At 45.1% G+C, this 22083-nt stretch overlaps 1 protein-coding gene across 2 annotated transcripts in view; it reads right to left on the bottom strand.

Annotated features, from left to right (window-relative positions):
- The window catches only part of ARHGEF37 (Rho guanine nucleotide exchange factor 37), a 70642-nt gene extending 59928 nt beyond the window's left edge, over window positions 1-10714 (bottom strand). For both annotated transcript variants that reach the window (XM_030329568.1, XM_030329559.1), the window contains exon 1: window positions 10635-10714. The gene's annotated coding sequence lies outside the window, so the exon portion shown is untranslated. The remainder of the gene's footprint in view (window positions 1-10634) is intronic.
- Between the last annotated feature and the right edge of the window lie 11369 nt (window positions 10715-22083).

The following is a 22083-nucleotide window of genomic DNA, read 5'->3' on the forward strand; positions in this document are numbered from 1 at the left end:
ATTTCTGTCCTGGGCCATCAGATATTATGTAAACTGACTGCGGAGAGCAATGGGCCTAGAAAGCTCTCGGAATGCATCTGTCTGATGCACAGTTCTGTTCCAGCTTCTGAACACTGCCTGTGGCCTGCTGACCTGTCCCCGGCCTGATCCGCTGACACTCACTACCCAGAGCATAGGTTCTCTAGAAAGATCCCAATAGGATTTCAGGAGAACTACTCAGGTTCCACTACTCAGAACTCTTGCTAAATAAACAAAAAGCACAAATAATAGTTTATAGAGAACTGCTAACTATTTAAAATGGCATTAATTTGCACTTAGGTTAATTGAAATCTAGACCTCCAAGCAGGCCTGGCAAAACCTCTCTGTAACAGCATTTTGTTATCTCTTATAGTCTGTGTAATGGAAAGGAACACACTTTTATTTCTTTAAAAATATATTACTTGGCAATGAAAAGGAAGGAAGTACTCCTGATACGTGCTCCAACATGGATGAATCTCGAAAACATTATGCTAGAAGTCAGTCAAAGAAATCAGTCATAAAGGACCACCTATTTTATGATTTGGTTTATGTGAAATGTCCAGAACAGGCGAATGTGTAGAAACAGAAAGCAGATGATTGATTTCCTAGGCTGAAGGGATAGGGGTATTGGTGGCTATGGGGTACAGGGTTTCTTTTAGGGATGATGAAAATGTTCTAAATTTATCGTGGTGATGGTTGCACAACTCAGTGAATATACTAAAAACCATTGATTTGTGCATCCTCGATGGGCGAATGATATGATACATATTATATCTCAATAAAGCTGTCACCAAAATAACATTAACTATTGGCAAGGATGTGGGCAAACTGGGTCTCTCATATATTACTGACGGGAATATAAAGGGGTACAGCCACTCTGGAAAATAGTTTTTCAGTTTCTTTAAACACGAAACATACACAGGGGCACCTGGCTGGCTCAGCTGAACGTCCAACTTCGGCTCAGGTCATGATCTCACGGTTCACAGGTTCAAGCCCCGCATCAGGCTCTGTGCTGACAGCTCAGAGCCTGGAGCCTGCTTCGGATTCTGTGTCTCCTTCTCTCTCTTCCCCTCCCCCACTTGTGCTCTGTCTCTCTCTGTCTCTCAAAAATAAATAAATGTAAAAAAAAAAAAACAAAAAACAAAAAAAACACTTAGCAGCGATCATACCTCAGGACATCTATTCCAGAGAAAGAAAACTTAAGTCCGTACAAAAACCTATCCACAAATGCTTGTACAAGTTTGATTTGTAATAGTCAAACTGGAAACAATCAAAATGTTGTTTTAATAGGTGAATGCTTTAAAACAACAACAACTGTGGTAGATCCAATATCACTGATCACCCAGAAGGAACCGGGAATAAAATACTGATACATTGCAATAACTTGGATGGCTCTTGAAGGTATTATACTGTGTCTCAAAATGTCACACCCTGTGTGATTCCACTTATGTAACAAAAGAAATTATAAAGACAGAGGCCAGATAGGGGTCACCTGGTTAGGGACAAGGGGGAAGGGCATGGGGGTGTTACTGTAAAGAAAGAACACGAGAAAGAACTGTGTGTCTTAATCGAAGTGATAGTTACACAAATTTGCCATGTGATATAATAACACAAAACAAGCATTCACAAATAGTGTGCCGATGCCAATTTCCTGGTTTTGATAGTGTGCTATATTTCAATAAGAGAGAACCACTGGAGGAACTTGGTCAAGGGCATACAGAAACCCCGGTACTGTCCTTGCAACTTGCCGTTAAACAAGCCTGTACGCCTTATTCCTGCCTGTATGTATTTCAAAATAAAAAGTTAAAAACAAACAAAATATTACATAGCTTACGTTTTCCACTATCATTGCAACTCTCTCTGGACAAGCGGAACTCAAAAGCCTGGGAGAGCAGGCTGGGTGTCCCTGTTCCATTTCCTGGTCTGGCCTGATAAGAACTCTGGGTCTCAGAGAACATGCTCAGAAAACATGGCTTTTCTTACAGTCCAGTCATGCTCACTCCTGAGATCTCTTTCATGCTCTGTAATAGCCAATTAAGAACTAACATCAGTTTAGCATACAGGCGGTGCTAAAAAAAAAAAAAAAAAGTCTGTTCATGGGGCACTTGGGTGGCTCAGGTGGTTAAGCGTCCAACCCTTGATTTTGGCTCAGGTCATGATCTCACGGTCTGTGAGATCGAGCCCCACATTGGGCTCTGTGCTGACAGCGTGGAGCCCGCTTGGGATTCTCTCTCACCCTCTCTCTGTGCCCCTCCCCCACTCAGGCTCGCTTTCTCTCTCTCTCAAAATAAATAAATAAACTAAAAAAACAATTTTTTTTTTAAATGCCTGTTGAATGTTCTGCAGCCACAGCTTCAGACTCCAGGATGGTGTAAAACAGCTCTTTCTGTAGCACACGTTCATTCAATAAACATTTGGAGCAGCTACCTTATGCCAAGCACTTTCCTAGATTCTGAGGATATAAAGATCAAGAAAAGAAACAGATCTACAATAAGGACAGGGTATTTAAAACCTCTGGTCATTGGGGCACCGGGGTGGCTCAGGCGGTTGAGCGTCCGACTTCGGCTCAGGTCATGATCTCACGGTCTGTGAGTTCGAGCCCCGCATCGGGCTCTGTGCTGACGGCTCAGAGCCTGGAGCCTGTTTCGGATTCTGTGTCTCCCTCTCTCTGACCCTCCCCCATTCACGCTCTGTCTCTCTCTGTCTCAAAAATAAATAAACATTAAAAAAAATTTTAAATGTTCAGACTCAAAAAAAATTGATTTAAAAAAAATAATTAAAAAAATAAAACATCTGGTTATTTGCCCCAAGTTTCTTTCCACTAAAAGCAGAAGGACTAACTCGGTAAATGTTATGGACATCCTGATTATTTCATCCCTTTCAAGACAGAAGAAGTGACAAGGGGAAATGATGCATCAAATCTAATTCTAACCAGGGATGGCTCGGTCGGTGGAGCATATGACTCTTGATACCAGAGCTGTGAGTTCGAGCCCCACGTTTAGAGATTATTTAAAAAATAATTTAAAGAATATATAAGTCAGACCGGTCCAAAGAACTGAACAGAAGAAGTAGATCCCTGGGGAAAGGGAAACTGTCACCTTAAAGTTCTTTCAGAAGATAAAATGTCACAGAAGAGAAAGTCCAACATCCATGAGCCTCCCACCCCAGATTTTAGGTAGAGATCAATTTCAATACTTAAGATTAAAAAAAAAAAGTAAGATGTGTGCATCTGGTCTGAGACTGTAAAAATGAGGGTTCATGGAAGATTGTCAAAGGTGCAGTTCAAGCATCATGATAGCAAAATACTTTGTTGAAAAACAAAGGAAGGAAACACCTATAGAAACAAGAGTAGCCATGCTAGGATCCTGCCTAACCTGGTGCCTGGTTTATAAAAACATATACACACACACACAAAGTAAAAATTAAAAAAGGTGGGGGAGGCGCCTGGGTGGCTCAGTCGGTTAAGCGTCCGACTTTGGCTCAGGTCATGATCTCACAGTTTGTGAGTTCGAGCCCTGCGTCGGGCTCTGTGCTGATAAGCCTGGAGCCTGCTTCAGATTCTATGTCTCCCTCTCTCTCTGACCCCCACTCTCTCTCTCTCTCTAAAATAAATAAACATTAAAAAAAAACTTAAAAAAAACTACAAAGACATACACGACAGTCAGAGAGGAAGGTCCTCTACAAAGAGCTTCCAAAACGCTAAACACCCAGAAGGAGCTGGGATTGATAAAATTATAAGAATAACGGGCGCTTGGGTGGCTCAGTCGGTTAAGCGGCCGACTTCGGCTCAGGTCACGATCTCAAGGTCCGTGAGTTCGAGCCCCGCGTCGGGCTCTGTGCTGACCGCTCAGAGCCTGGAGCCTGTTTCAGATTCTGTGTCTCCCTCTCTCTCTGACCCTCCCCCGTTCATGCTCTGTCTCTCTCTGTCTCAAAAATAAATAAACGTTAAAAAAAAAAATTTTTAGGGGCACCTGGGTGGCTCAGTCAGTTAAGCGGCTGACTTCGGCTCAGGTCACGATCTCAAGGTCCGTGAGTTCGAGCCCCGCGTCGGGCTCTGTGCTGACCGCTCAGAGCCTGGAGCCTGTTTCAGATTCTGTGTCTCCCTCTCTCTCTGACCCTCCCCCGTTCATGCTCTGTCTCTCTCTGTCTCAAAAATAAATAAACGTTTAAAAAATTTTTTTTTTAAATTATAAGAATAACTTCCAAAGCTCTGCCCCTACTATGACTGCCACGTATATTTTAAGATGCATGTTCAGAAAAAGTAAGAAATAGGCACACTATTTGATGGCTTTGCTTTCCTCTTCTCAGCCCTAAAGAGGGACTCAGGAGGCAGTCAGTGTGAAAGCTTGGTGCCCAGACCCTGGAGCAGGGAAACCTGATTTCAAATTCTGATTCTGCAGTCAACTGGCTGGCTTTTCTGGGATAATGATATAACCTTCTTTGTAGGGTGATTATAAGGTTTCATAAGATAACCCATGTAAAGTGTCTCAACAGAGCGCCTGGTATAAGGTAAGTTATCAGTAATTGTAGCAGTTGCTTTTGTTACTCTTAATGTCAAACGGTAAAGGATAGCATCACCATGGATCCAGTGGATCAAGAAATGTCTAAGGACACTTGGCTGGTCACATTCAAGCAGACGGCAAGAAGAGTTGATTATGATGACAATACTAAGTAATAGGAACGATACACCAGAGCCTGACTCAGGATGCCGCTAACACCAAAGAAATGGAGCTGAGAATGGAGGACTGAGCCTTGATGACATTACTCAGTCCAGCCGTGATGGACACCGATTGACTTTGGATTTTTTTTTTTTTTAATTTTTTTTTCAACGTTTATTTATTTTTGGGACAGAGAGAGACAGAGCATGAGCAGGGGAGGGGCAGAGAGAGAGGGAGACACAGAATCGGAAACAGGCTCCAGGCTCTGAGCCATCAGCCCAGAGCCCGACGCGGGGCTCGAACTCACGGACCGCGAGATCGTGACCTGGCTGAAGTCGGACGCTTAACCGACTGCGCCACCCAGGCGCCCCGACTTTGGATTTTTTCATGAGCTAGTACATTTTCTTTCCCCATGCCTCTTCAGACTTGGCCACTCTGAGCTGGGTTTCTGCCACCTGAGTAAAACAGATGGCCTGCCAGCCATTAGAAAGGGAAACCGAGATCACTGGGAGCCAGCATAGGTGAAGAAAAAACAAAAACAGAATAACAGGTCATGCCAGACTATCCTCATTCTCTTACTGAAAGGCAACTAGGCCAGTGGATCAAAGGAATGCTGTAAGCTAGGGTAACTGGCCCCACAAGGTGATGACGTCTTTCTAGAGAGTGTCTGTCTGTCTGTCTGTCTCTCTCTCTCTTTTTTAAAGATTTATATATTTTTGGGGCGCCTGGGTGGCGCAGTCGGTTAAGCATCCGACTTCAGCCAGGTCACGATCTCGAGGTCCGTGAGTTCGAGCCCCGCGTCGGGCTCTGGGCTGATGGCTCAGAGCCTGGAGCCTGTTTCCGATGCTGTGTCTCCCTCTCTCTCTGCCCCTCCCCCATTCATGCTCTGTCTCTCTCTGTCCCAAAAATAAATAAACGTTGAAAAAAAAAAAAAGATTTATATATTTTTAAGCTTATTTATTTATTTATTTTGAGAGAGACAGAGAGAGAGAGAGCACGAGCAGGGGAGAGGCAGTGAGAAAATTCCAAGCAGGCTCCGCACTGTCAGCAACTCAGGGCTTGAACTCACGAACTGTGCAATCATGACCTGAGCTGAAACCAAGAGTCAGATGCTTCACTAACCGAGCTGCCCAGGTGCCCCTTTGAAGGAGTCTCTCTAGGGAGTAAGACAAGGGTGATGGAGGTTGGGACTGAAGGTGGGGGGAATCACAGCACAATAATATGAACTAAAAACTGATAAAACTACACAATTCAAAAATGTTGATCAGTGTCAACCTCTGGGATCTGCTCAGTTTGCTTAAGGCCATCTGTCAGTCCTTCCAGTGCTTTCCATCTCCAAGACCACCTGAGTCTAAACCTCCACCACCTTTCTGCTGGGACTGCTAAGTCTCCTGACTGGATGCACAGCACCAGAGTGGAGCGTCTTTCAAAAACATGCAACTGACTGCTTGGAACCCAGACAAGCTTTCCCTTGATTCCCATCCTCTTTCCAAAAAACTACTCCTTCCCCCCCCCCCCCAGTAATTATTTTTCTTATTCTATTTGTTTTACAGGTTCATTCAATAAAGTGTAAGCCCCGCCAGGGGGAGGATCACATCTGTTTTCCAACACATCACCTAGTGCCGACTCCAGATCTAGCATATGGTAAGTGCTCAATTAATTGAATGAATGAATGATGCAGATGAACCAGCAGAATAATGATCAAATTGCCAATGGCACTGTAACAAATGGAGTCAGACTAGTATAATCATATACAACTCTCAGGGGCCACCAAAAAGCTCAAGGTCAGGTGAGAGATAGCAAACCCCCCTCGAATTTTATATCAGTGGAATTACAGAGTATGGGCTCTTTTTGGTCTGGCCTTTTTCTTCTCTTTTGAGCAGAATTCTTTTGAGATCTATCCATGTTGTGGCATGTATCAAGAGTTCATTACTTTTTAAATGCTGAGTGGTATTCGACTGCATGAATATAGCACAATGGTTGTTTTCTATTTATCACACTGGATAAACAATTGGTTGTTTTCCATTTATTACAACAGAGCTAGACAGAGAGATGTACTGTCTGGCTTACATGACTTACATTTCAATGTTTTAATGTTTATTATTTATTTTTGAGAGAGAGAGAGAGAGAGAGAGAGAGAGTGTGTGCGCGCATGAGTGCGGGGGGCGGGGCGGGGGGGGAGCAGAAAGAGAGGGAGACACAGAATTGAGGCAGGCTCCAGGCTCTGAGCTGTCAGCACAGAGTCTGATGCGGGGCTCGAAGTCGTGAACTGTGAGATCATGACCTGAGCGAAGCTGGATGCTTCACTGACTGAGCCACCCAGGCGCCCCTTTAACTTTTTAAGAAAATGTCAAACTTTTCAAAAGTGGTGGTACCCCTTTACATTTCCACCAACAGTGTATGTGACTTCTAGTTCCTCCACATCCTCATCAGTTATCCTCTAGTCAGTCTTTTTAATTTTAGCCATCCTAATAGGTAGCAAGTGATATCTCATTATGGTTTTGACATGCATTTCCCTAATGATGAATTATCTGCAGCATCTTTTCAAGTGCTTACTTGCCACCCATATGTCCTCCTTGGACATTATGGTTTGTTCAAATTACAAAAGAGGCTCTCACTCCTTACATAATTTAGACAAACGATACGGAATGTTATAAAGAATATGTAGTCCCCCATTACCAATCCCCACCTCCAACACACACACTGATAACCAAAGGTGCATAAGAACCGTCAGGAGCACTGGTCAGGCAGGCAAATTCTTGCCCCCATTCTTGAAGATTTTTTTTTTAAGTTTATTATGTATGTACATATTTAATGTTCATTCGAGAAAGAGCAGGAGCAGGGGTGGGAGTGGGGGTGAGGCAGAGAGAGAGGAGAGAGACAAAGAATGCCAAGCAGGCTCTGTGCCATGAGATCATGACCTGCGCCGAAACCAAGAGCCCAACTGACTGAGCCACGCTGGTGCCCTGTCCCCACTCTTGAAGATTCTGATTCAGGAGGTCAGGGATGGCTCATTTCAGCAAGTCCCTAAGTGATTCTGATGCAAGTAGTCTGTAGATCCTTTCTTGAGAAATTCTGCTTTTCCTACTAAAGAACTGTTTAAAGAATGAAGACAGCCAGTCTGGAAAGGCCTGCGTGGGCTGTGTTCAAATAAGGAAGAACCTTGGCCTGAGGGAGTGAGCACGTTTGCCTGATGTCGTCCTATGGGGCACCAAATGTTTGGAACCTAAAGGTCAAATTAGAAAAAACTTTCTAGGGGCACCTGGGTGGTTCGGTCAGTTGAGCATCTGACTTCGGCTCAGGTCATGATCTCGCGGTCCGTGAGTTCCAGCCCCGCATCGGGCTCTCTGCTGACAGCTCAGAGCCTGGAGCCTGTTTCAGATTCTGTGTCTCCCTCTCTCTGCCCTGCCCCTGCTCACAGTCTCTCTCTCTCGAAAAATAAACAAACATTTTAAAAAATTTTTTTAGAGAAAAAACTTTGTAGGAGCGCCTGGCTGGTTCAGTTGGTAGAACAGGTGACTCTTGATCTTGGGGTTATGAGTTCAAGCCTCGCCATGGGTGTACCACTTACTTTAAGAGAAAAAACAACTTTGTAACAGAGTTACTGTGAAACAAAATCAGGCCACAGAGCCGGGAAGGGAAGGAACTTGCCAAAGTCCCTGAGCTTGCAAAAAAAAAAAAAGGTTGAGAAATGACTGGCTGAAGGTGAGACAGAGAGGAGGCAAGAGGCATCCCAGATGCACACATACACATCCTCTGTTTCCGAGGAAAAACTCTCCTTTATAAATACCCAGAGAGGAATGTAAGCCACCAGACAGGTAGTGTGTGTCTTAATCCAAATTAAATAGCAGCTATTTGCCCTAAGCCATATTTCCCTGACTCTATTTGCAAGGCCTAAAATGGTAGAGAAAGGAGACCACACAGCCTTTTGTAAGAGCAGTTCTTTTGATAGGTAAGTAGGCCTGCCCAGGCCCTGTCCTCACAATTTTGGATCCACAGACTTTAAAACTCCTAATGAACAACCAATAGGCTTTGGACAATCAAGCTCAACAAACGCCATTTTGCTTCAGTTACAGCACTCAAACACCCGCCTCAGGAGTTAAATAAAAAGCCATTTATTTGATCTAGAATAGACTCAACGGAAGCACTGTTTACCATGGCAAGCTGCTGATCGAAGAGGGATGAGAGCCAGCTGCCAGCAACTCCTGTCCCCTGGCAGGGACTCAGCTGAGCCCCCATCACCTGGTAAGACTGTGTGTTGCCCAGGCCCCCATGTATGCCCTCCTCTATCCTCTCATGGAAAACCAAGCTATGCAGGTGTTGGCTCCATCCGAAAAAGGCAAGCAAGGCCCAATAAACCGTCCTTGTTAGAATGTCTGGTAGCTTCAGGGCACCCCAGGGGCTCAGTGGGTTGAGAGTCCAACTCTTGATTTAGCCTCAGGTCATCATCCCTGAGGGTTGATGGGATCAAGCCCTGAGTTGGGCTCCACACTGTGTGTGGAGCCTGCGTGGGGCTCTCTCTCTCTCTCAGAGGCACCTGGGTGGCTCAGTTGGTTCAGCATCGGACTTCGGCTCAGGTCATGATCTCGTGATCTGTGAGTTCAAGCCCCGCGTCGGGCTCTGTGCTGACAGCTCAGAGCCTGGAGCCTGCTTGGGATTCTGTGTCTCCCTCTCTCTCTGCCCCTCCCCCACTCGTGCTCTCTCTCTCCCTCTCTCTCTCTCTTTCTCTCTCAAAAATAAATAAACATTAAAAAATTAAAAAAAAAAAAAGAATGTCTGGTAGCTTCTACTCTCAGCATTTCACCTTGGGCCAAATACTGATGCTAGGCATTGCTATGGTTTTATTTAGGCTATCGTCATCACAACATGCGCTGCTGCTTCTAAGCCATAACAGGGTTCACTCTGGAGTTTCATGTTTATAGTTTTTTTAATTATTTCAGACACAGCCCGATTTCTCCCAGGGCATCACCTTTCCTAACTGGCACAGCAGCGGGCCACTGGATTCTGTGCACCAGCACAGAAGGGCTCAGCCTTCATTCTTAAGTCTGAACATAACTTGAAGGATGAAGCAGACAATCTTACCCCTATTGCACAGGTAAAACTGGGCCCTGGAGAGGTTAAACTACTGGTCCAAGGTCGCACAGCTAGCAGGGTCAGGACACTGGACTGACTGTCCAATTGGACTCACTTCTTTCCCAGCTGCCTCCCTTTAAAGGAGCAAAAGAGTGCTCCGAACAGCACAGCCTGAATGCCAGCCTTCAGTCACTTCTTACAGCAGAATGCTTCATTCAAACCTGAAACCGTGTGCAAGGTTATGTGTGAACCTTGGGGCGGGGAGAGACTCAGACTGCCAAAGGGTCGGGGATCCCCAGAAGGTTAAGCATGTGGGCAGGCTGCTGTCAAGTTTCTCTACTCCCCTCCCAGTTTTGAGCGCTCACTGTGCACGGAGCACTGTAGGGGGAGCGGGACAGCCCCGGCTCTCGGCTCGGCTCTCGGCTCTCCGTCCCAGCTTTGGCACAACCTTCCTGGGGATCCTTGGCCAAGGCAGCTCACCGCAGGGAGGCAAATTTCCTTTCCCCTTTCCCCTGGCCTGGACTGACTAGTCACAATTATATTTTCCTTCTCAAAGATTCTTTAATATTGTTTGCATTTTCCATTGTTTTAACCTATGGGTTCTTATTAAAAGTCACCCCAAATCCTACAGTGAAGCAGGCAGGGGTTAAGTTTTTTTTTTTTTTTTTTTTTAGGCCACCTTACCTCTCTGGGCCTTAGTTTTCCACCTGTAAAAGGTCACATGGATCAGGTTGCCAGCATGCCCGTAAGACCCGTGACGCAAACAAAGCTCACCGCGCCACCTGGGACCGGGCGTCGCGGCTTCCGCGCTCCCCACCTCCCCACTTGAATCCGAGCGCCCCCCGTCTCCGCGCCCACCCCGCCCCAATAGTCGGCAGCCCTCACCTCGCGGATCTCCGCCTCCGGCGACGCAGCCGCGGGGGGCGCCAGGGGCGCCCGGCTCCCCTGCCCCGCGCCGCGTCTGGGCCTCGGCGCCGCGGGTCCCACGGAGGGCGCGGGCGGGCGCGGCTCTGCCCACGCTGCGCGCGTGCGTGCGCCGCGGAAGGGCGGCCCGCTCTCGCGCCTTTGTCAATTGTCTGCGGCCAGGTTGTTTTCCACTCGCTGCGCCCGGGACCCGGCCGGGCCGGACCGGGGTGGCCCTGGCCTTGGCCCGCCGCCAGCGCGGAGAGCTGCTGAGCGCCTAGCGCGCCCGGGGGCCCGCCCACCCTGCCTTCTAGTTCAGCCGTCTTCTCGCCGGGGGGCGCGGCACCCCCAACACCCGGGCCAGCGCTTAGGCCACCCGGTGGGAATGTTGACCCCTGGATCACTGAATATCTGTATTATCTGTGCCCCGGCCCGAAGCACTGGACATTAGGGCTGGACCTCGATTTCATTCCGAAAGTTCGCTGCCTAGGACCTCTGGGTTCTTACCCAGGCCTCCCGCGAAGTCAGTTTTAGACAAATCTGTCAGTCTCCCTGCCCCCCGAGTCTCCTTTTCTGTGATTTGAAGGTGTTCTCCATTCTCTCCCTGCTGTGAAATGGGACGCTGTTCTAGGCACTAAGTATTCAGCAGTCCACGGGGCAGAAAAGGTCCCCGTCCTCTTAGGGGGGTGGTGGGTGAAGGGGGTCAGTGAACACTGAAATGATAATTGCAAGAAAAAAAAATGTGATAATTGCTTTGAAAAAGGTTCCCCATCAGGACAACCAAACCTTGTTTGTGGGGTTAGGAATCGACTAGATTAACTTTCTTAAATCTTCTCGGTCCTAATCCTTATTCTTATTCTCGTTATTAGGGCTTATTATTTTTTATTATTATTAATGACAGCAGTAGTAGCATTGCTTACTAAGTGCCAAGCACTATACTAAACATTTTACTTGTATTTTTTCATTAACCTCATTCACAACTTCTCTATGCAATAGGTATACTTCTCATTATTGTTAATATTATCCTCCTTTGAGAGACACTGAGGCCAGAAATGAAAAGTAACTTGTCCACTATGGCATAGCTACAAAGCAGCAGAACCAGTATTCAAATTCAGACTCTCTGAGGCCTCAGGGTGCTTCGTCTCTACTCTATACCCACAAAAATATGAAGACCAAAATGAGGTTGTCTTCAATGTGATGGATGAGAAAAACGGAAGGGGAGAGGGTGGTTTATTCTGTAGACAAAAAAAACAAAGGAAGGTGAGAGCTTTCTGAAAGAGCTGTCCTTGGATTAGACTTGGCGTGTATGACCTGAGAGGTCACTAGCATGGGGAAATCTATGAAGGACAGACACATTGCAACACATAAGGCAGAATTTCTCCAACAGAACATTTCACAAGTGGTATCAGCGCCTGGAGAAAGTGCCATTAAGGGTCAGCATTCAAAATATAACATTGTAGGGCACCTGGCTGGCTCAGTTGGAAGAGCATGTGACTCTTGATCTCGGGGTTGTGAGTTTGAGCCCCACGTTGGGTGTAGAGATTATTAAAAATAAATACATGAACTTCAAAACAACAACAAAAACAAAATATAACATTGCATGTCAACTATATTTCAATAATAAAAAAAATGTTTTAAAATAGTCAACATTCAAGCAGAGAGGCTTATCAGGAATGCTTCAAAGAAGAGTCCTGTAAAAGTTAAAGACTGGGTTAGGAATCTCTAAGTTTTCTTCCCATTCTGAAGGAATTCTGGAGGGAAATGGAATCCCAGAGTGCTTAAGTGACATGCCCAAAGCCCCCCAGGAGTGAAGACCTGACCCCAAAGCAAGGCTGACTTCTAAATCAGACTTTCTGGGGCGCCTGGGTGGCTCAGTCAGTTGAGCATCCAACTTCAGCTCAGGTCATGATCTTGCAGTCTGTGAGTTCGAGCCCCATGTCGGGCTCTGTGCTGACAGCTTGGAGCCTGGAGCCTGCTTCCGATTCTGTGTCTCCCGCTCTCTCTGTCCCTTCCCCGCTCATGCTCTGTCTCTCTCTGTCTCAAAAATAAATTAAAAAAATTTTTTTTAAATAAAAAATAAATTAGACTTTCTGTTTGTGGGGAAAGTCTTGCATGCTCAACACCTCAGTTCTGTTCCTGTAAAGAGTGTGTGTGTGTGTGTGTGTGTGTGTGTGTGTGTGTGTGTGTGACCAGTCTTTTCTTGGGAGTATGGAATCAGCTGCTCTCTCTGTTCCGCTTTATATTATTAATGTGCACCTTTCCTCCTTGCTTGTGTTGAATATTCTGTGATTTCAGACACAAGTGTCAACACTCCCCGGGCAACTGCTGTATCACTGGAGTCTCAGGGGTAGCGGGGTCCCAATTCCGCAAGAAGGACTTATTTGGTAATTTAAGGAAAAAGGAGACAAGCTGGATAGTATTTTCATTTGAAACTGATGTTTCTTAGATTCTGTTTGAGGACTCCGGATTTATCTTGAGTTAAATTCCTAAGGTACTAACACTAATATCCCATTTCTTATCCTAGGTCACAAATACTTTGTTGCGCAGCAATCTAGAACTGCCAACTTCGGAGGAGGCATTCTTTTCTCGGTGCTCTAGACAGCTACTTGTTTGTTTTCAAACTGGAAACCTCGAACGGAGGATTGGGACTGGTTTCTAGAAAATACACAAATGAATGGACATCACCTTGCCCCCAGTGACACTACTTCAAAGATTAAAAGTTCCTCTTCTCTTCTATCCTCAACAGTGATCAATTTTCAAATTTCTTTTTTGAAAAGAAAATGATTTACCTAGCTCAAAATTCAAAAGTATACCGTTAGGGCTACAGCTTATTGATCTTTGGGTGCCTCTCAGTGCCTGCCGTGTTGCCTTGTATACAGTAGGTGCTGAATAAGTGTTGATCGACTGGGTGGATGAGTGTGATGAAGAAGTTGTGGGAGACACAGGAAGAAGTGGTTTAGTTAGGATGGGGCAGCAAACATTTTGCCTGAGATGCGTGGGCTTCAAAGGAGCCAGTTGCAACAACTCCCAGACCAGTTGCAAATTTGACCACGACTTTATCTGGAGATCTGTATTAAAAGCGGTGGCCTCAGGGGCGCCTGGCTGACTTAGCTAGATGAGCATGCGACTCTTCGTCTTGGGGTCATGAATTGAACCCCCACGTTGAGTGCAGAGATTACTTAAATAAATAATCTTTAAAAAAAATCTTTAGGGGCGCCTGGGTGGCTCAGTTGGTTGGGCGTCCGACTTTAGCCCAGGTCATGATCTCACGGTTCGTGGGTTTGAGCCCCACATTGTGCTCTGTGCTGACAGCTCAGAGCCTGGAGCCTGCTTCAGATTCTGTGTCTCCCTCTCTCTCTGACCCTCCCCTGTTCATGCTCTGTCTCTCTCTGTCTCAAAAATAAATAAACATTAAAAAAAATTTTTTTAATCTTTAAATAATCTTGAAAAAATATTATTTACTACTAAAATGAATAATCTTAAAAAAAAAAAAAAAAGCAGAGGCATTAGACCCTTTTGGATGGTGCACGATCTAAAGATTACGTACCAGCCAGAGTCTTTTTGCTGCAAGCGATACTCACTGCTTCTGGTTAACTGAAGCATCAAAGGAATTTATTGAATAGTACTGAGCTCAGAGAATCAATGGACAGGCTGGAGAACCAGATAGGCGTGAAGGGAGGCTGGGGGGCCAGACCCGCAGAGGAAACCACACGACAGGAAAAACGCTGCTTCTGGACATCGGCAATGCACTGAGGACGGGTGCTACAACTGACCCAGCTGTCATTGCTGCCACCAGATATCGCGTGCCACCACTACCGGAATAAGTTCTGTACATTGCCTGCTTCTCTTGGCTCCTACCTCTAGAATCGTGATCCAGGTGGGATTGGCTGATCGGTCATGCCTGAGTCCCAAACAGTCAGCGATCAGGGAACACTTTTGGCTTCCTTGAGTGAGATGCAGGGCCCTGCTCTCCACACTTACAAAGGCAGTTTGGAGGCTGGGCAATCAGGAAAATGATAAATGTCCACCATGTAGTTATGTTCTAGTAATTTGTAGGCCCCAAAGGGAAAGAATTAAAGAGTATAATCTGTAAAAAGTGCTGCATAATACAGCATCTGAGCTGAACTCGCAAAACCAGACGAGGTGGCTATTACAGTTATTACCGAACCTTCAATCTTTTTTAAATTTTATAAAAGTAAGCTCTACGCCCAATGTGTAGTTTGAACTCATGACCCCGTGATCGAGTCACATGCTCTACCGACTGAGCCAGCCGGGTGCCCATTTCCCAACCTTTTAAAATTTCATCCATCTAAGAACTTCTTTATAGCACTAGTATTTTCTTCCCAAGCCTTTCCTTCTCTTTCTCTGTGGAATCACTCATAATTGCACGGCTGAGCAAAGAAAGGTTGAGAAGAGGTAAATTATGCCAAATGTGTACTTAGCAGCACAACACAGGCAGTGCCATGAGCCTAATGAATCGGATTTGTTTTTCTGATAAGTTTGGTTTTTTGTTCAAACTGCTTCCCTCTTTTTAGAGCCTCGGTCTTGAGACCATATCGATTTTTTCATTCATCTTTTTTAAATCCACACTCTAATTTCTACACTGATACTACAAACAGGTGCAGGACACCTGGGTGGCTCAGTCAGTTAAGCATCCACTTTCGGCTCAGGTCGTGATCTCGTGGTTCGCGGGTTTGAGCCCCGTGTCAGGCTCTGTGCTGACAGCTCAGAGGCTGGAGCCTGCTTTGGATTCTGTGTGTGTGTCTCTCTCTCTCTGCCCCTCCCCCGCTAGCACTCTGTCTCTCTGTCTCTCTCTCTCAAAGATAAATAAACATTTAAAAAAATAATTTAAAAAATAGGTGCTATTTACTGAATGCCTAATACATGTCAGAAATTTCTCATGGATGATCTTTAATCCTGACAACCACCCTATATGATTTGCATTTTATAATGGTGGAAATGGAAGATTAACCCATCCAAGGTTACATGGCTCATAGGTGACATCTGTAGCCAGGTCTATCCAGCACACAATTCTGTGTCTCAGATGGCTGCTTTCTCCAAAGATTCTCATTGCCATTTAGAAAAAAAAAAAAAAAATCATACTAAAGGAGCACCTGGGTGGCTCAGTCGGTTAAGCGTCTGACTTCACTTCAGGTCATGATCTTACAGTTCATAGGTTCGAGCCCTGCGTCAGGCTCTGTGCTGACAGTTCAGAGCCTGGATCCTGCTTCAGATTCTGTGTCTCCCTCTCTCTCTGCCCCTCCTTCACTCATGTTCTCTCTCTCAAAAATAAATAAATGTTAAAAAAAAATTTTTTTTAATTCTACTAAGTCTGAATATAATGATTTCCTCTATCTTCAGAGATCTTAAATCGTCGGAAAGACAAGCCAAGAAATTATCTGTTGCGTGTCCTTAGCAGAATTAAGCTTTTATCACATTAACAGGCTAGTTTAATAACCTCATTACTAATGTATAAAAATTTTTATAACAAGAGTGTCTGCTTTATTTGGCCCAAATTACAAGCCAGTTACTATGCTAGTTAGCCCTAAAAGATGAGTTTAACCATGTTCTTTTTTATTAATGAGAAACCTGAGATTTTCAGCGACAGAAACTCGCCAGGGGCCTCGCTGCTCCAAAGGGGCAAACCTAGGACCGCAGCCGCAGCAGCCGGGACTCTGAAGCCTCCTTTGGTCCTCGATGTCACACTCTTTCTGGGCCACTTCTATAATTTGTACTGAGAAACACCACCTAGCATCTCTTCTGTTTCTTTCTCCTCCTGGTTCCCAGTGGCTTCCATCTGTGTTCCCAACTTGTCGTGGGTATAATCACCGTATAAAGACAGAGCTCTTCCCTGTTCCCTTCCAAGTTTCCCAGCTCCCTCTTCCCATAGTCAAGGGCACAACCTTCTCCTTCTCCTTCTCCTTCTCCTTCTTCTTAATGTTTATTTCTTTATTTTTGAGAGAGAGAGAGTGAGAGCATGTGGGTGAGGGGCACAGAGGGGGGGGGTGGGGGAGAGGGAGAGAGAATCCCAAGCAGGATCCATGCTCAGCACAGGAGCCCAGTGGGATGGGGGTGGGGTGGCGCTTCATCCTATAACCGTGAAATCATGACCTGAGCAGAAATCAAGAGTCCAACGCTTAACCCACTGAGCCACCCAGGCGCCCCAAGGGCACAACCTTCTCACACAGACTCAGCCCTGAGCTCTGTCATAGTCCTGTTCTTAATGTGCAGAGAGATGTGAAAACTTAGTTTTGAAGTTTAGGAGATACCCTCTAAATCTACTTTGCTGGAATCCCATCCCTGAATAAGTGCCTCAGTTCTAGAAATTGACTTTAACACATTACAATCATGATTTTTTAGCCCAGGTTTGGGAAACTTGCGTTTACCCTACCTTACTCCTCGTATTAGTCAGTACTCCTTTGGTCCCAGTGCCAGAAATCCAACTCATCTAGAAATCATAATGTCCATTAGAGACATCTCTAGAGAAAAGACCATCTCTGCCTATGTGTCTCTTCAAGAGAACAAGCCCTCCTGGGGCACCTGGGTGGCTCAGTCAGGTAAGTGCCTGACTCGTGATTTTGGCTCATGTCATGATCTCACAGTTGCTGAGATCGAAAGCCCCGTGTTGGGTTCCTTACTGGCACTGGGCTCTGTGCTGACAGGGTGGAGACTGCTTGGGATTCTCTACCCTGCTCACTCCATCTCTCTCTCTCTCTCTCTATCAAAATAAATAATTAAATGTTAAAAAGAGAGACAGAGAGAGAACAAGCCCCCCTAAAAGTTCTCCAGCACACTTTTCCTCCCATCTCATTGAGTACAATAACATGTCCATACCAAACCATACCTAAACCAATCGCTGACTGGCTTAGATGGGTGAAGACCCAACACCGGGCCAGCCGCCTCTAAACCATTAGTTATGTAGACTTAACACAATTGGAGTCTTTTGGGGAGGAGGAAGGACAAGGGGGAATGCCCTTGGGTAGGCATCCAACAGTGTCTGCTGCAGGAGGGAGTGGGCAATTCTACAAGGAAGATGAGAGCCAAAGATAAGGTGACCCTTCCTGCTGAGTCCTTAAAGAGAGAGTTCTTACCAACTAGATAGGCATGGCAAGTTATGCCATGTAGAAAAAGCTGCATACATATCACTATGCAACTTCCTAGGGGTGCCTGGGTGGCTCAGTCGGTTAAGGGTCCGACTTCAGCTCAGGTCATGATCTCGCAGTTGCGGGTTTGAGCCCCATGCCCGCATAGGACTCTGTGCTGACAACTCAGAGCCTAGAGCCTGCTTTGGATTCTGTGTCTCCCTCTCTCTCTGCCCTTCCCCCACTCACGCTCTGTCTCTCTCCCTCTCACAAAAATAAATGAACATTAAAAAAATATGCAACTACCTTGTGTTTTCAGGAAATGCAATCACTTCATTATAGCTGGATTGAATGTTGTACATCGGAGTGTGCAGTGACAGCTGTAGGCAGGCACCGTGTTCTGGAAAGCACATATGTCCTGCTAAGGAATTTAAACCATGTCTGTAGGCAATGGGGGAGTCGTCGGAGAATGGAGACAGCATCATATTATTTGAATTTTAAAAACATCACCTAGTGAAAAATGGATCCCGGAAAAATATAAAGCTGAAGGCTGGGAGACTAGTTTGAAAGTTGTGGTGTTCAGCCTGGGGTGAGATAATAAGGCCTCAGGTTAAGGCTGCAGCAATAGTGAAGTAGAGAATGAAAGGATAAGAGGAAGATGTTGAGGGAATATCTGATGACCTACAGGATGTGAGGGGACGGAGGGCCTAGGCCTACTCTGAGATTTTTGTCTTGGGCAGCTAGGTGCATGGTGGGAAACTCCGCTAAAGAAAGGGCATCCTAGAGAAGGAACAGGTTTGGGGCAAAGGTTGGGGGTGGGGGAAGTAGTGAGATCACTTTTAAACCAGCTGACACCCTGAGCATGTCCAAGTGAAGACGTCCAGTGGGAAGATGGAGGTAAGGTTCTGGAAGAGGGAAATTGAGATCGATAATCCAGCTTTGGAAGTCACTGGCAAACTGTTGTACATGAACCTATAAGAGTGAATGAGATCAGCCTGGGAAAACGGGAAGGACATGAAGAAAATAAGACCAAGGACAAAGACCTGTGAGCACAAGCAAGGGACAGACGGAGACGCTGGCTAAAAAGCTAGGCTAGGGGAAGTCAGATAGAGTGGGGAGGTGAGCCAGCCTTTTATTAAACTTCCTTAGGGACAATTTCTTTCAACTGTTGTGCTTCAGTCTGGTCCCACACCACCAAGACAAACTACGGTTAAAATTCTTGGCCAGTATTGTTTGAATTATTTTAGTATCTGATTTTTATTTATTGGTTTCTAGTTGAAAGTCCGCTTGATCAATGCAATGCTTTTCTGGAAACTGCAGGAGAAAAAAAAGGTCTGGTGAGGAAGGGAAACTTCCTCAATGCACTATGCATTCCCTGTCCTGGAATACAGCCGCAAGGTCTTGTTGCTACACATTTAAGGATCTGCAATAATGTGGCCAAGGGTGTAAATAATTTGTAAGACTGGAAGTTGATACAACCTTTGTGACTCAGCAATTTCACGTCTGTTTCCTATAGAAATCCACACAGTGCACAAAGACACATGGGTAAGGTTGTTTATTGTGACTTAAGAAAAAAAAAATCAAAGTAGGGGCACCTGGGTGGCTCAGTCAGTTGAGCATCCACCTCTTGGTTTCTGCTCAGGTCCTGATCCTGGGGTTGTGGGATCAAGCCCTGTAGGGCTCCATGCTAAATGTGGAGCCTGCTTAAGATTCTCTCTCTCTCTCTCTCTCTCTCTCTCTCTCTCTCTCTCTTTGCCCTTCCCCTGCTTGCACTCTTTCTCCCTCTAAAAAATAAAAAAAAAATTGTTTTAAGTTAAAAAAAAATCAAAATAAAGAGCTAGAAATAGCCCAAATAACTGCCAGCAGGAGATAGTTAAATAAATTCCAGAGCGTCTACACCAGGTACTGCTATGCAGCCAATACAAAAAGAATAAAGTTTTATTTATAGGCATGGACCTGTAAAGATGTCCGTGTTATAAATATTGTTATAGATGTTGTTATATTAACTGAGAAAAAAACAGGTTTCAGAGCCATATGCTTAACGTGTCCATAGGTAAATCTATATAATGCATATATATAATCATTAGTCATTCAATAAATGCTATTGAGTGAGGCACTGTTCTGGGGATACGTTAGTGAACAAGACAGAAAAAAATCCTGTCTCAATGAGCAAACGTTCTAGGGAAGGAGGTTAAGTCAAAAAGGGTAAAAGCATAAATATATAAATTTAGATACTAATAAGTGCTATGAAAGAAAATAAAGTAGAATAAAAACCCAAAGAGTAGCTAGGTATGGTGAGGGGATGTAGGTAAATGGTTATTTTAAATAATTTGGTCAGGAAACGTGTTGCTCAAAAGAGAACCTCTCAGCCGTGATCTGAACGAAATATATGTGTAGAGAAAGAGATTTATTTTAAGGAATTGATTTATGTCATTGTGGAAGCTCAGTAAGACCAAACTCTGCAGTGGAGGTGGCAGGCTGGGGACCCAGGGACGAGTTGCAGTTTGAGACCAAAGGCTGCCTGCTGGCAGAATTCCTTCTTGCTTGGGGGAGGTCGGTCTTTGTTCCACGAAGGCCTTCAGTTCATTGGATGAAGCCCACCTGCATTGTGGAGGATATTCTGCTTTATGCAAAGTTCACCTATTTAAATGCTAATCTTATGCAAAAAACATCTTCACAGAAACGTTCAGAATGATGTTTGAGCAAATATCTGGGCACCAAGGCCCAGCCAGCTGAGTTGACACACACAACGAACCATCTCTGGGGCGCCTGGTTGGCTCAGTCAATTAAGTGTTGGACTATTGACTTAGGCTCAGGTCATGATCTCACAGTTTGGGAGTTCCAGCCCCGAAGTCAGGCTCTGTGCGGCTCGTGCAGAGCCTGCTTGGGATTCTCTCTCCCTCTCTCTCTGTCCCTCCCCCTGCCCCAAAATAAATAAATGAACTTTAAAAAATTAAGCACCACAAGTCCATCCCTTGTCAACTTGGCACCCAAATGCATCTCCTTAAGTCACACTTAGTCTCTGAATAGACAGTCACAAGGTCACACTTCCATCTCACATGATACAACTATCTCGTGTACAACTGAAAACGAAAAGACACTCTTTTCTCCAGAAGACGATACAAAGTCCTTGGGTAATGTTGACACATCTCCTTAATTACTGCTGTCTGCCATGTGACAATACAAGAAGACTGCAACCCAGAAGAAGGTTCTCACCAGAACTTGACCATGTTGACACCCTCATCTCAGACTCTCAGCTCCCAGAACTGTGAGAAAATCAATTTCTGTTGTTTAAGCCACCCAGTCTATAGTCTTTTTGTTATTTATTATTTGGTATTTGTTACTATGGTATATTTGTTTCCTTCCCTTTCTTATCCCCTTATCATGTAACATAAGATGCATTGACTTAGGGGCGCCTGGGTGGCCCAGTTGGTTCAGCGGCTGCCTTCAGCTCAGGTCATGATCTCACAGTTCGTGGGTTCAAGCCCCAGATTGGGCTCTGTGCTCACAGCTCAGCTCAGAGCTTGGAGCCTGCTTCGGATTCTGTGTCTGCCTCTCCCCGGCTCATGCTCTGTCTCTCTCTCAAAAATAAATAAAAACATTAAAGAAAAGATACATTGACTTTATATTGTCATATTCGAGTATTGTTAATCAAAATGCAGTGTTTGATCTTGTTTAGAAAGCACCATAGGTTTGCTCAAACTCCTGGCAATTACTTAGCTCCTCAAGTGTTCTTCTAAGTTCCCTGACTCCAGCTCTTTTCTGGGCATTTAACATTTGACTGTTCAGATCCTGCCAGGTAATTCTGGTCAGGCATTATGCTAGGCTACAGAAGTTGGCTAAAGTAACAGAAAATAGCTAAATCCACAAGGTGGCAGTATTGTATAACTATTGAAAACCACGATGCAGCGTGGGCTCTTGAACATACCCTTCTGTGGCATATTCTGTGATCTATTAAATGAATGTCTGTTTTTGTAACTTCACTTATTCTTGAAATAAATGATCAGGGTGTTTTAAACCTTCCTAGGGTGTTTTATAGTTCTTAGACGTTTAGACTGGAGGAAAAAAAAAAAAGCAGGATTCTTGGAATCAGAAAAGTCTGAGTTCAAGTACAAGATACACCCCTGGCTTACTTCATGCACTTAGGCAAGTTAACTGAGATCTCTGTGCTTCAGCTGCCCTATCTAAAAATTTAAAATGGGGTGTGTGGGTGGTTCCGTTGGTTAACCTTCCAATTCTCGATTTCAGCTTAGGTCATGATCTCATGGGTTTGTGAGTTCAAGCCCCATGGCAGGCTACACACCATGCATAGACTGCTTGGGATCCTCTCTCTCTCCCCTTCTGTCTGC

This window comes from Lynx canadensis, chromosome A1 (assembly GCF_007474595.2).
Source record: "Lynx canadensis isolate LIC74 chromosome A1, mLynCan4.pri.v2, whole genome shotgun sequence".
Classification (NCBI taxonomy): domain Eukaryota; kingdom Metazoa; phylum Chordata; class Mammalia; order Carnivora; family Felidae; genus Lynx; species Lynx canadensis.